The following is a 21368-nucleotide window of genomic DNA, read 5'->3' on the forward strand; positions in this document are numbered from 1 at the left end:
GGCCGTAACTTATTTCCACAGTACAAGTATGATTCATGCAGCTGCTTTTCCATTTTTTATTAAAGAGAGAGAGAGAGAGAAAGAGAGAGAGAGAGAGAAAGGGAGGGAGGAGAGAGAGTTAGAGGGAGGAAGAAAGAAAGAAAAAGAAAGAAAGAAAGAGGAAGGAGAGAGAGAGTTAGAGGGTGGGAGAAAGAAAAAGAGGAAGGGAAGGAGGGAGGGAGGGAAAGAAAGAAAAAATGAAGGGAAGAAAGGAGGGAGGAGGGAGGAGGGAGGAGAGAGGGAGAGGTGGGAGAAAGAAAATGAAGAAGGAAAGAAAGAGGGAGGAGGGAGGGAGGAGAGAGAGAGGGAGAAGGAGGGAGAAAGAAAAAGGGAAGGGAAGGAGGGAGGGAGAGAAGAAAGAAAGAAAAAATGAAGAAGGAAAGAAAGAAGGAGGAGGGAGGGAGGGAGGAGAGAGAGAGGGAGAAGGAGGGAGAAAGAAAAAGGAAGGGAAGGAGGGAGGGAGAGAAGAAAGAAGAAAAAAGGAAGAAGGAAAGAAAGAAGGGAGGAAGGAGGGAGGAGAGAGAGAGAGGGAGAAGGAGGAGAAAGAAAAAGAAGGAAGAAAGGAAGGAAGAAGGGAAGGAGAGAGAGTTAGAGGGAGGGAGAAGAAAAAGAGGAAGGAAGAGAAGAAAGAAGAGTTACAGGGAGGGAGAATGAAAAAGAGAGAAAAGAAGAGGAGGGTGGGAAGAAAGAAAGAAAGAAAGAAAGAAGAAAGAAAGAAAGAAAGAAAGAAAGAAGAAATCCCAGGGAAGCTTAACTTTTGTTACACAGCAAAAGCAAGAAAAAGAGAGAAAGAGAGGGTGGGAAGAAAGAAAGAAAAAGAAAGAAAAGAAAGAAAGAGAAAGAAAGAAAGAAAGAAAGAAAGAAAGAAAGAAAGAAAAGAAAGAAAGAAGAAATCCCAGGGCAGTTTAACTTTTGCTAACAAGCAAAACCCCACCCATTTTGGGAGTGGGGTGAACAGACTCCTGCCTCTTATATAAACTGACATTTGTTCCCTCTTTCCGAAATCCACATTCCCTTCCCCTGAGGCCTCACCCACACCCTTTCCAGAGGAATTCCACAGCAGAGTCTAAGCTTAAAGGGGTTAGAAACCAATTGGATGCAATTAACTAACAGAGGTCAAAATAAGTAAACAAGTAAAAAAATAAGTATCTTTATAAGTAAGGAACAATTTATCCGGTTTCTATTGTTTTCCTACCGTAGCCGGGTTTTGGGACGGTTAAGGCGTCCACGATCCTCCAATGAGATGGTTGGCTACAGAAATTGGATTAAAGAAACGCATAATCAGCTTATTAAGATGGAAAACTTCATCATACAAGAGAGACCGTCGATGTAATTTTCGGAGTTTCTTCCCCCCCCCCCCTAAATTGTGGTCAACTTTGAAAGGTGAAGAACACAAAAACACTTTACGTGGACTTCCTAAATTGTATTCCGTATGGGATTCAATAGGGAACACGGTGGCTCAGTGGCTGAGCTTGTCGATCAGAAAGTTCGGCAGTTCGGCGGTTCGAATCCCGAGCGCCGCATAACGGAGTGAGCTCCCGTGACTTGTCCCAGCTTCTGCCAACCGAGCAGTTCGAAAGCATGTAAAAAATGCAAGTAGAAAAATAGGGACCACCTTTGGTGGGAAGGTCACATGACCACGGAGACAGCGCTGGCTCTTCGGCTTTGGAACTGAGGTGAGCACCGCCCCCTAGAGTCGGGGATGACTAGCGTGCATGTGCGAGGGGAACTTTTATCTTTACTTATTGATAGAATGCTTCCTTCCTCTCTATTTTCAACCCTCAAAGTCATCCAAAGAATTGAATGCCAATCTTCAATTAATGCAAAGCGGTCCCTGTATTGAAACGGTACAAGATATCAAGATAACAACGAAGGGATAAAGGAGTTTCAAAATCTCGTTTTCCTCTCTGGCAACCCACCCCTCTCCTAGAAAAATGAAGATATTTTAGGAAAAAATTAAAAGGGCACAGAGTATTTCCCCTAAAAAGGAGGCAGAAACTCACACACACACACCCTTTGTCAATGGGCCATTAAGGCCTGGGTCGGTTCTACTCTACATAACAAAGGTCTACCTCCTTCAGGCAGAGCCATAATAGGAATTGCCCAAAGCCCTTTCATTACATCATCACCAGCAAGAGTCAACCAAGCTTGGGACTCAGGACAGCCTACAGAGTTGCCCCCCGCATGGCCCCAAGGGAGTCTGACAACCAATCAGAATACAGGCTCAAATTCAAAAGGCCAGAGAGGCTATAAAACCCAGGCACTCTCGGCATCTCTGCCCTTTTTTTCCCTTCTTCAACCAACATCTTCAAGGCATGTGGTCCTGTCCACCATTAACCACCTTTCCAAGCAGCCTCCGTGTTTCCAGGGTCTTTTTTCCTCCACTTGGAACCCAGATGGACGTTTCTTCCAACACATCCACAAACACGGGTAGTCCTCCACTTATGAGCACCACTGCGCCCCAAATGTTCGTTGCTAAGAGAAATGGCGGTGAAGTGTATTTTTGCTCCGGACAGAATTTATTTTTAACCATGGCTTTGTTGGAAGTTAAAACCCACCCCTCTCTCCTAGGGAAATGAAATATTTTAGGAAAATGTTGAAAAGGCGGAATATTTCCCCTAAAAGGAGAAGTAGAAACTCAGCCGCCCCCACCTTTGTCAATGGGCCATTAAAGGGCCCCGAGGCGATCTATTCTACATAACAAAGATCCCCACCCCCATTCAGCTCCAGGGCGACGGGATTAAGGCATGACGGTGTTCGCCCTTTACTCATCTCACCACAGGGCACCTGGGAGGAAGCGATGCTCAACCAAATGTGGACTCACACCCGGCATGGACCCATGGGAGTCTGACAACCAATCAGAATACAAGCTCAGGTTCAAAGGCCAGAGAGGGCATAAAACCAGGCACTTGTTGAGCAAAGTGAGAATTGTCTGATCTCCCATCAATGAGGCTAAGCATTTCTATACATGACATTATTATGTATACATCACACGTTGGATATATGACATTATCCCCAAATAAACGAAGAGCATTACAGGCTAATATTAGCATGTAAGGGAGGGGGGGGGAAACACACCTGGATAGGGTTCCACCCTGCATTTAAAAAAATCAACTTGAATTAAACCCGGAGAGGAAAAAGGACGCACCATTTGAGTGGCCAGCAAACAAACTTTAGGCATGAGTGCCATAGTGCAAACTTCCCACTGCAGAAAATTTCCCGGATTCAATTTGTAATCAGAAGCTGATCTTCCAGAACTTAGGATAACTATATTCTCACTTTGAATGTACACGGATCAGCATACATTAAAATGAAATTTCGATGATGCATGCTGCCCCCTTGCGGGAGTACTGTGAAGCCGTTCCCACGGCAATTCTACTGTGCTGTACAGTAGGCGCCATCTTAAGGCACAACAGGCTGTATCCTAACACTATCACTCTAATGCCCGCTGTCACTGTCAAAAGTACTGTGATTTGACACTATAGATATGATTCATTCCTTTCTGTTTCAGTAGCAGTTATGCTGGAACACACAAACACACACACACACACACACACACAGACAAACACACACAGACACCCTGAGTGGTGTCTTACCTCCATTGTATTTGTTTCCAGAGAGTAAGTCATCTGTGTACCAAGTTTGGTTGAAATGGCATTCCAGAGTTATGCTGAAACATACACACATACATGTTTTTATATATGTATATATAGATGACTCAGAGAAACACCACAGTCTAGTTCAAATATATACATATACAAATGATAATTCTCCAATTTATTACACAAAGACACACTTTTGAATAGTAATGGTAAAGGTTCCCCTCGCACATATGTGCTAGTCCATCCAACCACCTCGTTCTCTGCCGTCCCCTTCTTCTTCTTCTGCCCTCCGTCGTTCCCAGCATGAGGTTCTTCTCCAGGGAGTCCTTCTTCCTTCTCATTAGGTGGCCAAAGCACTTGAGTTTCCTCTTCAGGATCTGGCCTTCTAAAGAGCAGTCAGGATTGACCTCCTCTAGGACTGACCGGTTGGATGGCCTTGCAGTCCAAGGGACTCAATGCAGGAGTCTTCTCCAGCACCAGAGTTCAAAGGCCTCCATTCTTTGGCACTCAGCCTTCCTTATGGTCCAACCTTCACTGCCATCCATTGCAACTGGGGAAACCATCGCCTTGACTATATGCACTTTTGTTGGCAGGGTGATCGATGTCTCTGCTTTTTAATAAGCTGTCTAGATTTGCCATCGCTTTCCTCCCCAAGAGGAAGTGTCTTTGAATTTCTTGGCTGCCGTCCCCGTCCCCATCTGCGGTGATCTTGGAGCCCAGGAAAAAGGGCGCCGGTACTTACCTGATACGCCTCTTCTCATAGTGGGGGAGGAGTAGCCAGGATGGGATGACCTTATCCTCTCGTTGATTGGACTGAGTCAGATAAAGCTCTTGGTCATCTTGGCAGGCTTAATTGTACGCAGAAACGATTCTGGGGGAGTTGGTTTTCCAAATGAAAGGGAAAGAAAAATATTGTTCGAATAAAAACCAGATCTTTTCTTAAGACCCAGAACCGAAGATAAAAACCCTGGCTCCTTTCTCTAGCCGGCTGAAGACCAGATATTGAGTTATATTATGAATCAGAGCAGCTATCATTTTTAAATCTTTTTATCTTTCTTCGGTTGTCAGAAGGGTGGCTGACATCCCAGTTCTTCTGCAACTGAAGACAAAATGCTTGTCCGTGGCATTTCACCTTCTAGAAAGCTTCTCTCTATACAAGCAGGGGGGGGGGAACCCATGCAGTTGAATTTCGCTGGGCTGTTTAATCACGCTAAGCATGGCAGTTTCTAGCAAGTCCTGTGGTCTGAGTGATCCCTTTGCATTATCTGTTCCTCTTCTGGAAATCCCATGACCACCAAAAAAATAATAATAATAAAAGGAAAGGAAACTCACAGGGGTTTTCACAACAAATGAGGGCAGGGTGTTTAACAAACTTGCCCCCCCCCACCCCGTGACTTCAGGGGAGGGAGGGGAGGAAAGGGTGTGTGTGTGCAAACCAGGACGTTGTACTTGGGAAAAGTGGCCCAAAGCATCATGTTCCTCTTTAGAAATCTTACTCTCGGGGGTTACAAGCCAGCAGCTCTGTAAAAAAAAATAGTGTGGGAAATGAGCAAAATACTGAAAGGAAGGAAGGATGGATGGGTGGGTGGGTGGGTGGATGGATGGATGGAAGGAAGGAAGGAAGGAAGGAAGGAAGGAAGGAAGGAAGGAAGGCAGGCCTGGAATTTTGGATGGATGAATGGCCTGGAAGTATGTATGTATGTATGTATGTATGAAGGAATGGATGATGGATAGAAGGAAGACCTGGAATTATGGATTGATGGTCCGGAATTTAGGATGGATGGATGAATGGATGGCTCAGTGGCTAAGAACCTGAGCTTGTCGATCAGAAAGGTTGGCAGTTCAGTAGTTCAAATCCCTAGCGCCACGTAACGGAGTGAGCTCCCGTTGCTTGTCCCAGCTTCTGCCAACCTAGCAGTTCGAAAGCACATAAAAATGCAAGTAGAAAAATAGGGACCACCTTTAGTGGGAAGTAACAGCGTTCCGTGCGCCTTCGGGCGTTGAGTTATGCCGGCCACATGACCACGGAGACGTCTTCGGACAGCGCTGGCTCTTCAGCTTTGAAATGGGGATGAGCACCGCCCCCTGGAGTCAGGAAGGACTAGCACATATGTGCGAGGGGAACCTTTACCTAAACATTTTAGCAAGTCATATAAATCCCGTTGTTGACCAGTTTCTGGATGGTTCTATCAGAAATTTCTGTGTGTCTCCATGCCCTAAATCCCACGCTCACTCAAGGTGTAAAGCTGAAAAGAGAGTACACCTTTCAACAACTCGAAAATCCAAATCAACCACCAAGTTCTTATAGTAAAGAATGCAAAAAGAGAGAGAGAGAGAGAGAGAAAAGTTTTCGAATGGTCTTCACAATCCTTGGGCTTCAAAATTATTGAATATCATTTGGGGAGCTCTCCAACACGCAGTGCTGGCAAGAATATTTCTGAACTAGAAAACTTCTGTAAGAAAGAGGGAGGGGGGTGGGAAGCAAGAATAAAAATCCTCGGCTGACAGATAGAAGTTGTTTTTTGCCGAAGGAGAAACCACAAAGTATTCATTACGAGAGGGCCCAAACTTTTCTGCCCATCATATTCACCGCTTTCTTAATTTGAATCCGTCAGCAACGGGGCACGCCAGCTGTAGCAAACCTGTTCACGTTTACACAACAATGCTGTGTTTACTTGTGGCACGTAGACATTGCGTCAGCGTATGCCGACTTGGGGTGCCTTGAAACGTACAATTGGATGTGCGGTGTCCTAAATTTTAGTTACGGCTGCAAATTACACATTAGCATCGTTTCCTTTAAATATTTTTGGCTCTGTGTGAAGTCCAAACAGCTGCGATTCTTCACGATGTGAAGTTGCAACGCCTGTGTCATTTTATCAATGTTGGCATCTTGATTACATCAGAGAAAGTGTCACAATTTCCCATCTAAGCCAGACTGCAACAATGATGCTTGTCAGAACGCTCAGTTCCTGGGTTGGTACAGGTGGTCCTTGACTTACGAACATTCATTTAGCAAACATTTGGACTTATGACGACACTGGAAAGAGTGAGAATTAACACAAGTGCTTTTGGCTCTACTTGGAAACCACTTCTGGACTTTGTGCTTGAGGAAGGGGGGGGATGAAACTTTGATTTTGAGTTTAACTGATTAGATCGATCTGTTATAGAAACGCCTAGTTTATATTACTATGCAAACGTAAATATTTCAGGTTTGATATTACTTCTTATTATACTGCAGCAAAGAGAGTCCAGAGTCAATGCCTTTTCTTTCTATCTTTCTTTCCTTCTTTCTCCCCTCCCTCCTTTCTTTCATTTCTTTCTCCCTTCCTCTAACTTCTTCCTTCCTTTCCTTCTTCCTTACTCTTTCTTCCCTCCCTCCTTTCTTTCTCTTTTTTCTTCCTTCCTCTAACTCCTTCCTTTCTTTCTTTCTTCCCCCCTTTCTTTCTTTCTCTTTTTCTCCCTCCAACTCCTTCCTTCCTTCCTTATCTTCTTCCTTTCTTTCTTCCCTCCCTCCTTTCTTTCTCTTTTTTCTCCCTTCCTCTAACTCCTTCCTTCCTTCCCTTCTTTCCTTCTTCCTTTCTCTTTCTTTCTTTCTTTCTTTCTTTCTTTCCTCCCTCTTTTTCTTTCTCCCTCCAACTCCTTCCTTCCTTTCTTTCTTCCTTTCTCTTTCTTCCCTCCCTCCTTTCTTTCTCTTTTTTCTCCCTTCCTCTAACTCCTTCCTTCCCTTCTTTCCTTCTTTCTTTTTCTTTCTTTCTTTCTTTCTTTCTTTCTTCCCTCCCTTTCTTTTTCTTTCTCCCTCCAACTCCTTCCTTCTTTTCCTTCTTCCTTTCTTCCCTCCCTCCTTTTTTTCTCTTTTTTCTCCCTTCCTCTAACTCCTTCCTTCCTTCCCTTCTTTCCTTCTTCCTCTCTTTTTCTTTCTTCCCTCCCTTTCTTTCTTTTTCTTTCTCCCTCCAACTCCTTCCTTCTTTTCCTTCTTCCTTTCTTCCCTCCCTCCTTTTTTTCTCTTTTTTCTCCCTTCCTCTAACTCCTTCCTTCCTTCCCTTCTTTCCTTCTTCCTTTCTTTTTCTTTCTTCCCTCCCTTTCTTTCTTTTTCTTTCTCCCTCCAACTCCTTCCTTCTTTTCCTTCTTCCTTTCTTCCCTCCCTCCTTTTTTTCTCTTTTTTCTCCCTTCCTCTAACTCCTTCCTTCCTTCCCTTCTTTCCTTCTTCCTTTCTCTTTTTCTTTCTTCCCTCCCTTTCTTTCTTTTTCTTTCTCCAACTCCTTCCTTCCTTTCCTTCTTCCTTTCTCTTTCTTCCCTCCCTCCTTTCTTTCTCTTTTTTCTCCCTCCCTCTAACTCCTTCCTCCCTTCCTTCCTCTCTACACTTTTCCTCCCCTATTTTTTCCTATTACAGGTAGTCTTCGACTTACAACAGTTCGCTTAGTGACCGTTCAAAGTTGCAACGGCACTGAAAAAAGTGACTTACGACCGTTTTTCACATTTATGGCCGTTGCAGCATCCCCATGGTCACAATTCAAGCACTTGGCAACTGATTCCTATTTATGACGGTCGCAGTGTCCCGTGTGTGTGTGTGGGTGGGTGTGTGTGTCACACGATCCCCCGTTGCAACCTTCTGATAAGCAAAGTCAAGGGGGAAGCTGGATTCACTTAACAACAGGTCGTAAGTGTGAAAAACGGTCATAAGCCTTTTTTTCTGTGCCGTTGTGACTTTGAACGGTCACGAAGTGAACTGTTGTAAGTCGAGGACTACCTGTATTGGTGATGGGTTCAAGAGAAAAAGGAAACTCTCGTTCCTCACCACAAAGCTCTCCCAAACATCCTAAGCCCATGATGGGGAACCTATGACACATGTGCCACAGGTGGCATGCTACCCATCGCCCCAGCCCAGCTCCAAGACGCGTGTGTGCACGCCTCCCACCGGCCAGCTGATCTTTGGGTCTCTGCCACGCATGCACGGGGGGAGGGCACATGCGGGGGACACACGCACGCATGCATGGGGGTGCATGGGTGTGGGGCACTTACATTGCATTTGGGGGGTTTGCACAAATGCATGCATCCCCGTGCCCCATTTTGGGCCTCCTGCACCAACCTGGGGATGCGCATGCATGCGTGGGGGAGGGGGGCACTTGGATTGCATTTGGGGGGTTTGCGCGCACGCGCTTTGGGCATCACCGAAAGGTTTAGCCATCTCTGTCCTAAGCAAACCCCCAAAAAACCAGCAACCCCAGAAGAAAAAAACGGGGGTCAACTACAACCTACAATGTAAGAACTGCAACGGTCACTATGTGGGACAAAGAGGCAGAAGCGTGGCAGAAGGCATCCATCAACCCCAACTGGCCGTCAGAAGAGACAACGGACCTTCTTCTATTCCACAACATACAGACAGATTTAACCGTAGTTTGGATTGGGAAAATGTGACCCTCCTAGGCGAAGGGCTAAGTCCCAAAAATGGAGCCTGGCCCTTGGACAAATCGGCCATCGACGGACACATAGACGTTAACAACAGCTACAGACGATGCCAAAGAGACAATCAAGCAGCCCAAAAGGACTCCAGCCACTCTCCACCAGGAATCCGCACTCAGACCAAGGTTAACTTCGGACCAACAATCAAGTAAATTACCCCCCCCCCCAAATCAAGAAACTGCCAAAGAGCCATCGGTAAACAGCCCAACCAAAGGGATCTCTAAGGCTGCCCTCAACCCGCAAGACCCCAGAATATAAACTGACAGCAAACAACTCTCCTTAACAGCACTGATGATGTTACCTAGTTGGGTCATGAAACGTCTGCACGAAAACAAGTGAGCTCAAGTTGGCTTTTCCAGCAAGCCGGCCTGGCCTGAACAAAATAAAATAAATGATTGATTAAACTGTTAATTTTAATCTAATGTTTAAAATGTTTTGTTAAGATTAATTGGGTTTGTTTTTCGATACTCTTATCTAATTTTCTTTTTAACTTTTGTAATATGTGTTGATTTCTTGCAGATGTTTTTTTTTTAATGTTCTACGCCGCTCTGAGTCCTTTGGGAGAAGCGCGGCATATAAATCTAATAAACAAACAAACAGAAAGCACCAAAGACCCCTAAAATATTCATCTCATTTTTCCCTTCTAAAGGAATGCAGGAAAGATATAAAATCTTCCTCCTCCCAACTCCCCACTTCCTTCTAGCACTGATGATGTTACCTAGTTGGGTCATGAAACGTCTTGAAGGAAACAAGCAAGCACAGAGAGCACCAAGGACCCCACAGTCCTCCTCCACCTCCCTCCTTCATCCTCCTCTTCCTCTCTGCAAGCCCCACTTCCTTCTAGCACTGATGAAGTTACCTAGTTGGGTCGTGAAACATCTGCAAGAAATCAGCCAAGCTCAGAGAGCACCAAGGACCCACAATTCTTACAAAAAAGCATCTGTCTGGAGAATGTGACGCTCTGCAGCATTCGGGGGGGAGGGGGGAATCATAACGCAACGACTCTGAAGAAACGTCAGACCTAGTTTTGAATCTATAAAATGTCTCCAGGACTAAGATTATTAAGTTTTTTCCCCCTTGGGCAGAAGTCTCTGGAGAATCCAGGGACAATTTTATCCTTCCCCGAAAACACCTTGACCCAAAACCTACCGTATTTTTCAGATTATAAAACGCACCGGTGTATAAGACGCACCAAGGTTTCGAAGAGGTAAGTAAGAAAAAAAAGTTTTTTTGCCTTTCCCCAGCCCCCTAGAGGCACTCTGCAGGCTTCAGCAGGACTGGGGAAGGGGGGGGGGACCCCCAGTTTTTGCAAGAAAGGGCTCATTTTTTACAAAAATGGGATGTGGGGGCAAGGCTTCGGGAAGCCAGAAATGGCTGCATTCGGTGTATAAGATGTGCCAACATTTCCACGCTCTTTTAGGGGGCGGGGGGGAGGTGCATCTTATACTCCGAAAAATACAGTATTTATTTGCACAGATCGGTGAAGAGGTGAAAATGGTGTTTTTTAAAGTCCTCCTTCCCTAATGCTGATTTACAATACAATACAATCCAATAGCAGAGTCGGAAGGGACCTTGGAGGTCTTCTAGTCCAACCCCCTGCCTAGGCAGGAATCCCTATACCATTTCAGACAAATGGCTATCCAACATCTTCTTAAAGACTTCCAGGATTGGGGCATTCACAACTTCTGGAGGCAAATTGTTCCACTGGTTAATTGTTCTAACTGTCAGGAAATTTCTCCTCAGTTCTAAGTTGCTTCTCTCCTTGATTAGTTTCCACCCATTGCTTCTTGTTCTACCCTCGGGTGCCTTGGAAAATAGTTTGACTCCCTCTTCTTTGGGGCAGCCCCTTAGATATTGGAAGACTGCTATCATGTCTCCCCTGATCCTTCTTTTCCTTAAACTAGACATACCAAGTTCCTGCAACCCTTCATCTGTTTTAGTCTCCAGTCCCCTAATCCTCTTTGTTGCTCTTCTCTGCACTCTTTCCAGAGTCTCCACATCTTTTCTACATCGTGGAGACCAAAACTGAATGCCCATATTCCAAGTGTGGCCTCACCAAGGCCTTATAAAGTGGTATTAACCCTTCACGTGATCTTGATTCTCTCCCTCTGTTGATGCAGCCTAGAACTGTGTTGGCTTTTTTGGCAGCTGCTGCACACGGCTGGCTCCTATTTAAATGGTTCTCCACTAGGACTCCAAGATCCCTTTGATTTGAAGGAATCCATTGGAGGTACAGATTCAGGTAGTCCTTAATTTACAACAGTTCATTTAGCGACCGTACGAAGTTAAAACGGCTATGAAAAAAGCGACTCACGACCATTTTTCACACTGATGACGGTGGCAGCATCCCCCATGCGATTTGCATTCGGATGGTTGGTTAACTGCTTCGTATTTGTGACCCTTGCTATGTCCCAGACTGTTGCTGTGATCCCTTTTGCGACCTTACGACAAGCGGGGAAGCCTGATTCACTTAATGACCATGTTACTAATTGAACCATTGCAGTGATTCACTTAACAATGCTGGCAAACAAAAGTCACAAAATGAGGCGGAATCCGTTTAACATCTCGCTTAGCAGCAGAAATTTTGGGCTCAACTGTGGTTAGCAATAGCAATAGCAGTTAGGCTTATATACCGCTTCATAGGGCTTTCATCCCTCTCTAAGCGGTTTACAGAGTCAGCATATTGCCTCCAACAATCCAGGTCCTCATTTTACCCACCTCGAAAGGATGGAAGGCTGAGTCAACCTTGAGCCGGTGAGATTTGAACCGCCGAACTGCTGAACTGCAGTCAGCTGAAATAGCCTGCAGTGCTGCACTCTAACCACTGCGCCACCTCGGCTCTATAAGTAAGTCAAGGACTAACTATGGTCAATGGAACAGCTTGCCTACTGTAGTGGGGGACGCCCCATCGCTGGAGATCTTCAAAAGATTGGACGACCCCTGGGTCTTATTATCATATGTGGTGGACGTGTGTAGAAGCAAAAAAATACTGGACAAAAATACATACACGGTTGGAGAAGAGGATAAAACAGCACCTTGATTTAATGCCAGAAATATTGCTGTTGGGGATTTTTACCTATAGTAAAGAGAACACATATTTAATTATTCACGTATTAACCACCGCTAGAATTGTATTTGCACAACATTGAAAAAAGTGAAGAGATCCCTACTGATGAGAAGATGATTAGGAAAATATTAGAAATGTGCAGAAATAAACAGATTAACGCTGGCAATTAAGGAGAAAGAGCAAGCTGAATATTGTATGCTACGGGAATTGTTTTATCAATAGTTAGAGAATAAAAATGGAAATTGGAAATAAAAGGAGGAGTTTAAAGAAGGGTAGGAAATATGTTAAGATAGAGATGTAAACGATATCATTGTTAATATTATGATAGGAATACTGTATTTTTTCAGAGTATAAGGCCCACCTTTCCCCCCCCCTAAAAGGGCATGGAAATGTTGGTGTGCTTTATACACTGAATACAGCCATTTTGGCCTCCTGAAGCCCCATCTCTGCATCCCATTCTTGCAAAAAAACAGGTGGAAAACAGGCTGTTTTTCGCAAAAACGGAGGCGTTTTTGTCTCCCCCCCAGCAGTACTCTGCAGGCTTCAACAGGGCTGGAGGAAGGCAAAAATGCCCCCGTTTTTGTGAAAAATGGCCCGTTTTCTGCAAAAACAGGAGCATTTTTGCCTCCCTCCCAGCCCTGCTGAAGCCTGCAGAGTGCTCCCGGGCGGGGGGGGGGGGGGCGGGGAGGACAAAAACTTTTTTTCCCCTTACTTACCTCTTTGAAATCTTGGTGAGTCTTATACACTGGCGCATCTTACAGCCCGAAAAATACGGTATATTAAATATTATTATTACATTTTCATTAGAAGATACATTAAGAGTGAAAAATGAAAAGGCTTTTTACTATGTTCAACTGTTTAATAGACCATAATTTTAAGATTAGAGGATTAATACTAATGTGAACGATGTTGTAAATTGTGATGGTTATTATTGCACAGAGATCTTGGTACCCAGATGGCACGCTGTTTAAAGGAAGATGGGATGTTCATATTTTAATAAATAGATAAATAATAATAATAATAATAATAATAATAATAATAATAACTGATGAAACTGTTGATCACATACTCAGCTGCTGTAAAAAAAATTGCGCAGACTGATTATAAATTGTGGCACAATTCAGTAGCACAAACGATCCATTGGAATTTGTGCAAAAATTATAATATTAAAACAGCAACAAACTGATGGGAACATCAGCATGGAAAAATCACCGAAAATCAGATGGTCAAGATCTTGTGGGATTTCCATATACAAACGGACAAAATACTGGCGCATAATACACCAGACATCACACAGACATCGCAATACCAGGTGATAGCAGGGTTGGCGAGAAGGAACATGAAAAAATTGCAAAATACCAGGACTTAAAAATCGAAATTCAACGACTATGGCACAAACCAGCAGTGGTAATTCCAGTGGTAATTGGCACACTCGGTGCTATTCCAAAAGCACTGGAATTACATTTGAAACAGTTAAAAATAGAGAAAATCACCATCAGTCAAATGCAAAAAGCCGCACTGCTTGGATCTGCACGCATATTACGAAAATACGTTACGACGTCCTAGGCCCCTGGGTGGGACCCGACTAGTAACCAATGCCAAATCCGGCGAAACAACTGGCCGCTGTGATACAATTGTATAATAGTAGATTGGACAATAATTTGTTCAGCCTGGTAAAAGGACTCCTGCCTTGGGCAGGGGGTTGGACTAGAAGACCTCCCGAGGTCTCTTCCAGTTCTAGGATTCTATGATATGTTGATGTCCTGAATGGGGCGAATTGACTCATTTTGGGCACCTGGATTCTGAAGGTAATTTTGGCTAGCTGGCAGGCGAATCACGTCATTCATCAGTAATTTGTGCTTTAAAAATCAATGTTAGCAATCCAGCCTAGGATCTGCGGGTGAAAGTCTGCCAGTTCAAAGTGCATTCCTTCATTGCAATGATTACATCACGCAGGGAAAGACAGCGCGGTGCAGTGGTGAAAGGCAAGGGGTTACAAACTAGGAGATTGGGAGTTCTAGTTCTTCCTTGGGCACAAAGCTAGTTGCCCCCGCGATCCCCCCATTTGCAACCTTCCCAATTGGCTTCTGACAAGCAAAAACGGGGGGGGGAGTTGGATTCTCTTAGCGACCACGTGATTCGCTTAGCAACCGTAGCAAAAAAAAAAGGATTTAAATTCAGACGCGCCTCACTTAATGATCGCCTCACTTAAGCCATGGAAATCCTGCTACCCTATTTTGTTGTACAATCCTGCTAAATTCAGGACGGATCCCACTAAGCCATGAGGACTAGCTGCATTTAAGGAGCAGTTTGCAATCCTTGGGAATGATTGCAGAGTTAGCATGTATTTCCATCCTCCCCCTCCCCTCCGGTCGATTAATTATTAATTGACTCAAAAATTGGCTCAGTTCTGTAATTGGTATCTGGAAACCCCATGACTTTTTTCACTGTGGTGTTTAATGCACCTTTGTGTTTCTTTTCAATAATTTAACTTTGTAGGCAAGCAAGAGCGATCCTGTTGCATTTGAAAAAAAAAGACTGCAAGGAAATGTTGAGTTTGATCCAATACCTTTGCTTGTTTAACAAGCTACATAAACACAGTAGCCATGCTCTCTTTGCACAACTGGAGCTAAAAGTTTTGCAACAGTAACAGTCCAACAGTAAGTTCAAAAAGAAACAACTCAATTTTTCCTCCTCATTTGAAAAGATGGAAAAGATAAAAAACCTTGTTTAAAAAACAAAACGATCACGAGGTTTTTGTAGCCAGCTCCGAACCGTTGACTCAATCTTGAAACTGTCAGATCACTGCTCCGATTTCCAAATAATTCAAAATTATCTATACCTCCAAACCCAATTTTCCAGGCCCTGCCAGCCTCCGCTCTAATTAATAATTCTTCCTTTATTGGAATATATGCATGGGTGTGTGTGTGTGTGTGTCGCACTCAAACATATAAACATCAACAGGTATTATAATCCCTAATTCAAAGGATTGCAACAGATGGAAAAACATGGCTAAATAAGATAATTATTCCCTTTCCCGAATGCCATCACTCTGCTAAACAACTAATTCCCATAACAGTCAAATTATTTACTAAGACTCGATTACTATTATTCTTCTCATCCTTCCTAGTTCCTACCTCTTCCCACTTATGATTATAACCATGTTGCTTGTATCTTTAAAACTGATAGTTTTATTTGTTTCCCACTATGATTTGACTGCTTATTAGTAACCTATGACCATCACTCAGTGTTGTATCTTATGATTCCTGATGAACATATTCTATTTTATTTTTCTTTATGTACCAAAGACAAATTCCTTGTGTGTCCAATTACACTTGGCCAATAAAGAATTCTATTCTATATTCTATATTCTATATTCTATATTCTGTATTCTGTATTCTATATTCTATTTAAATACAAATATGAAGAAGCTAACCTTAATGGAGAAATCAAGTTTGAAATATAGGAATAGCAAAATCTGAGAGGAATTACAAGATAGATAGATGATAGATAGATAGATAGATAGATAGATAGATAGATAGATAGATAGATAGAAATAGATAAATAGATAGGTAGGTAGGTAGGTAGGTAGATAGATAGATAGATATAAATAGATAAATAGATAGGTAGGTAGGTAGATAGGTATAAATAGATATAGATAGATAGATAGAGATAGATATAAATAGAGATAGATAGATAGATAGATAATAGACAGACAGACAGACAGACAGATAGATATAGATATAAATAGATAGATAAATAGATACGTAGGTAGATAGGTAGATAGGTATAAATAGATATAGATAGATAGATAGATAGATAGATAGATAGAGAGAGAGATAGAGATAGATAGATATAAATAGATATAGATAGATAGATAGATAGATAGATAGATAGATAGATAGATAGATATAGATAATAGACAGACAGATAGAGATAGATAGATAGATAGATAGATAGATAGATAGATAGATAGATAGATAGATAGATAGATAGATAGAGATAGATAGGTATAAATAGATAGACAGATAGATAGAAATAGATAGATATAATAAATAGATAGGTAGATAGAGATAGATAGATATAGATAGATAGACCGACATATCTCCTCGAACAATATTGCATGAAGTTTCTTGAAGACAGAACATTCTTAAAAACAATGATTTTTTCAGACTGTAAGGAGAAAGAGAGACCTGCTATTATGAAGAGGTTTCATTATATCCAGACTTTTTTTAAATGCATCACCGGAACATTTTAGGTACCCTATGATGTTCTAAGGATGAATTCCCAAAGGAGGAAGATTGCACAAATTATAAGGAAATAATTAGTTTAAAATCCGTGGGGCCTTTGGAAAGAACATTAAAGGTTTTTCAGAAGAACAAAATGTTACTTATTCCGCAGTAGCAACCGACTTAAAAGGGTCACAGAAGCTTTCCCTTTTGCTCCACGGACGAAGCCAAAGCAGGGAGAGATTCCTAGTCGATCCCTCTCTCCAGGGGATCAAGTTTGAAATCCCTGCTGTGGTTCAGAGCACACAATGGGTAGAGACTTCAAGAGTCAAACAGTCTGGGTTTGAGTTACAAGGCACTTCCCGCGATGCAGGCCGGAGATAAGGAAGGGCCCGGCCCCATTGACATTTTAAGTCACAGTTCGGATCCACAGCAAGAAAGAAAAATCATCCTTCAAACTACTTTTTCAGCCCCGGGAGGAAAGGGACACTGCAGGAGGAGGGTTCTCTCCTACTAAAATCCACCTTTAAATGAAAATATTTGTAGCACAGGGGTCTTTGGTGGTCTCTGAGCTTGGCTGTTTTCTTGCGGACGTTTCATGGCCCAACTAGAGAACATCATCAGTGCTCTGATGGTAGTGGGTCGTGAAATGTCTGCAAGAAAACAGCCAAAATTGAGAAACCATCAAGGAGCCCTCAAAATCCACCCTTAAATACAGGCAAGTCTCGACTTAATAACCACAATCGAGCCCAAAATTGATGTCGCTAATTGTTCCCAAAAGTATATCAAGCTTTAATTTCTGTAGAGGCAGTCCTTGAATTAGGACAATAACCGAGCCCAACATTTCTGTGGCTAAGCTAGAAAATGGTCAAGTGCCCCGTTTTACAACCTTTCTTGCCACGGTGGTTAAGAGAATCTCACTGCAGCTGTTCAATTAATAACAAGGTTGTTAAGTGAATCCCTCTCCCCCCCATTGGCTGGGCTTGTTGTACGGTCCAATTGGTGGGTCCTGGATCCCGTCGCAACCGGTACGCTGCGATGGGGCCGGGCATCCACCTCGGGCATCCACGCACACTGCGCACACTTGCGCATGCCACTGCCCTGCGAGGCCCCAGCTGCTCGGCGGAGGTCGTGCATGCGCCGTACGCTGTGTGCACAATTGGCCGATTTCCCTCAAAAAGCGGTAAGGAACGCAGGTGGGCCCAACGAGCCACCGTTCAGGTACGGTGGCCGCTTCTCCCAGCTGCCACCGGTATGCCCATACCGGGCCATACTGCCCAGAACCCACTTCTGGTATGGTCGCAAAAAGGGATCACATGACCTCCCAAACCCGTCATAAATATGAGTCAGGTGCTGAGCATCTGAATTTTGATCACATGACCCCCGGGGGGGTGTCACAACCGTCGTAAGTGTGAAAAAATGTCCAGGGGTTGTGTTTTTTTCCAGTGCTTCTGTCACTTTGAATAGTAATTTAAGTCAAAGGACTGCCTGTGCTGAATCTCAGAATCAGAATAGAGCTGGAAGGGACCTTTGGAGGCCTTCTAGTCCAGCCCCCACCCTACTCAAGGAGGAGACCCTATTTCAGACAAGTGACCATCCGGTCTCAATCCATCGCTTTGGATGGATGGAGGCCAACCAAAGACAAAAGTGGGGGAAGACCTCCTCTGAATCCCACCCAAATATTTCCTTTTCCTTTCGCCTCGGCTTTATAGATGTATACACATACATACATGCACATGTACACATCATGCATTCACACACAGACACACAGACACAGACACACAAAATGCCCCTTTTGGGAAAGGCCTCGAAAAGTCGCCTTTCGCAACAGGCTCTGCTCTCATTCCTTCCTGCATCTCGGCTGGGCCGGAGGGAGAGAAGGAAAAACAGGGTGGAAAGCATCTGTATGAATGCCAAGCGGGCTGGGCCAGAGCCCTGGGCTCACTTCCTCACCGCCGGAAAAGAAGAGAAGGGCCTTGTTAAGCCACCACGGTTAGATAGATTTCCCCCCCCCCCGGATTCCCCCAAAAATGATGCATGCGCTTCCTGTATCGGAGAATATACATATAGATATTACGTGCTTTTCCCTTATCTTGGCATGGAAGGATGTTTCTCGCATCAGACAAACTTGCAGATTCTGGGAGGGGTCAGCAACGCAGCTCCAAAAAAAAAAAAAAAAAATCCACCTTCTCCAGAAAAATATTCCATTCCCCCCCCCCCCGCCTCTCCCGTCTCTTCCCAAAACAACCCACCCCTTTGGCAGATCCAAATCGAAAGAAAAAGCAGTCGGAAATACTTTTCCATCGAGACATCGTAGGTAACCCACGGTCAGGAAAACACCCAGCAACAGGGGAGGGGAGGGGGGAGGCTTTGGGGGCTGGGGTGCAAAGGTGGATTCCGGAGCCTTGCATGGCTGGGCAGCCCGTAAACCTGGTTTGTTTCCTGGCAATAACTAGGTTAAAAGCAAGTTTGGAAGGGGGCAGCCCAGGAGGATGGGGACTGGGAAAGGAGGAGGGAAGAAGGTAATCTGCCTTCCATTAAAATACTAATATTACTAGTATTACTAGTATTACTAGTATTACTAGTATTACTAGTATTACTAGTATTACTAATATTACTAATATTACTAATATTACTAATATTACTAATAATAATAATATTACTAATAATACTAATATTACTAATATTACTAATATTACTACTAATAATAATAACAACATAAGAATAAGAATAATTCATAAGCACCAGTCTATGATAATTGCGAACATTTTTAAATGTTCAGTTGACATAGTTTCATGTTTCATGAATAAAAGAGATGATAATAATAATAATAATAACCATCTATATTTGCAATTAAAGGTTCAGTTGACTGAGTTTCAGGTTTCATGAATAAGAGATAATAATACTAATCACCAGTCTATCTTTGCGATACATTTTTAAATGTTCAGTTGACTGTTTCATGTTTCATAAATAAAAGAGATAATAATAATAATAATAATAATAATAATAATAATAATAACCATCTATATTTGCAATTAAAGGTTCAGTTGACTGAGTTTCATGTTTCATGAATAAGAGATAATAATACTAATCACCAGTCTATCTTTGCGATACATTTTTAAATGTTCAGTTGACTGTTTCATGTTTCATAAATAAAAGAGATAATAATAATAATAATAATAATAATAATAATAATAATAATAATAACCATCTATATTTGCAATTAAAGGTTCAGTTGACTGAGTTTCATGTTTCATGAATAAGAGATAATAATACTAATCACCAGTCTATATTTGCGATACATTTTTAAATATTCAGTTGACTGTTTCATGTTTCATAAATAAGAGATAATAATAATAATAATAATAATAATAATAATAATAATAATTATTATTATTATTATCATCTATATTTGCAATTAAAGGTTCAGTTGACTGAGTTTCATGTTTCACCAATAAGAGATAATAATACTAATAATAGGAATCGCCAGTCTATATTTGCGATACATTTTTAAATGTTCAGTTGACTTGTTTCATGAATGCAAGAGATAATAATATTAATAATAAATAAATAATAGTAATAATGAGGAAATTTGCACTGGGGAGGGGAAAGGGGGGAAAAGGGGGGGGGATTCCACCACCCCAAAAAGAGAGAAGCTCAAAGGAGAGTTTGAAGGGTTCCTTCTGGGAGGGGGTAAGGGGGGTGCTGCGGATGATGGGAGATGGATTCCAGCTCCAACCTTCAAAGGGGGCTGACTTGCACGCCGAAAGGAGGGGGTGCAAAAGAGCAAACGAGAGAGGGGGGGGTTAAGGGGGGGTTGGGGAGGCGTTCCCCCCCCCGCAGAGAAAAGGAAGAGGGGGGAAATGACTCGGACTTACGACGGGCGGAGCTCACAGCCTCCTCCTCCGGTCCCGGGCGCGACGGCGGCGGCACCTCCCTTTCCCCAGCGGCGGCTGCCGAGCCTGCCCGCCGCCCTCGCCGCCACCGCGGTGCCGCTCCATGCACGGGGCGACGAGCGAGGGCGGCGGCGGAGGCGCTTCCAGCAGCCCGAAAGGAGGAGGGGGAGGAGGGTCCGCAGCAACGGCCAGCGCGGGCGGGCGGGCGGCGCTTCCCAACCAGGCGCTCGCGGGCGGCGGCGGCGGCGGCAGCAACAGCGGCGGCGTCTCCCTCCCTCCCTGAAGCCCCGGCCCACGCGCCCGCTGGCGCATGGAAGCCGCGCGGCGATTGGGCGGATGAGAGGGAGGCTCTGGTTGGATGGGGCCGGACGCCACGCTCCGCCCATCCCCACCCCCACCCCCTCTCCCCTTCCCCCCCGACCCGACCCGACCCGAGAGGGCAGCCCGTGCTCGCGCCCTGGGACTCGGGAAGCCTCGGCCACCTTCGGAAAAGGGAGGGAGGGAGGGAAAGAGGGAGGCCGTTGGCATGGCAACGGGCGGGGAAAGGGAAGGAGGGGGGGGCGTGGAGGGCCCGGGAAGGGGAGGATGAAAGTAACAGATTACAGAGTTTGATTTTATTTATTTATTGTTTTGTTTTATTTTATTTTATTATTTATTTATTTTATTTATTTTATTTATTTTATTTATTTTATTTATTTTATTTATTTTATTTATTTTATTTATTTTATTTATTTTATTTATTTTATTTATTTTATTTATTTTATTTATTTTATTTATTTTATTTATTTATTTTATATTTTATTTATTTATTTTAGTTTATTTTATTTACTTTATTTGTTTATTTTGTTTGTTTTGTTTGTTTTATTCATTTTGTTTGCTTTATTTATTTTATTTTATTTAGTTTATTTATATTTTATATTTTATATTTTTTTTATTTATTTTAGTTTATTTTATTTAGTTTATTTGTTTATTTTGTTTGTTTTGTTTGTTTTATTCATTTTGTTTGCTTTATTTATTTTATTTTATTTAGTTTATTTCTTTATATATTTTATTTATTTATTATTTTATTTAGTTT

General features: G+C 43.1%; 1 protein-coding gene across 3 annotated transcripts in view; it reads right to left on the minus strand.

The window, feature by feature from the left end:
• PTPRA (protein tyrosine phosphatase receptor type A) overlaps positions 1-20483 on the minus strand; it is a 108644-nt gene extending 88161 nt beyond the window's left edge. For 2 of the 3 annotated variants that reach the window (XM_032223954.1, XM_032223952.1), the window contains exon 1: positions 20276-20483. The gene's annotated coding sequence lies outside the window, so the exon portion shown is untranslated. Of the gene's footprint in view, positions 1-18649; positions 18669-20275 lie in introns of those variants that run through there. The other variant, XM_032223953.1, reaches the window with a different exon arrangement.
• Between the last annotated feature and the right edge of the window lie 885 nt (positions 20484-21368).

Source organism: Thamnophis elegans, chromosome 9 (assembly GCF_009769535.1).
Source record: "Thamnophis elegans isolate rThaEle1 chromosome 9, rThaEle1.pri, whole genome shotgun sequence".
Classification (NCBI taxonomy): Eukaryota; Metazoa; Chordata; class Lepidosauria; order Squamata; family Colubridae; genus Thamnophis; species Thamnophis elegans.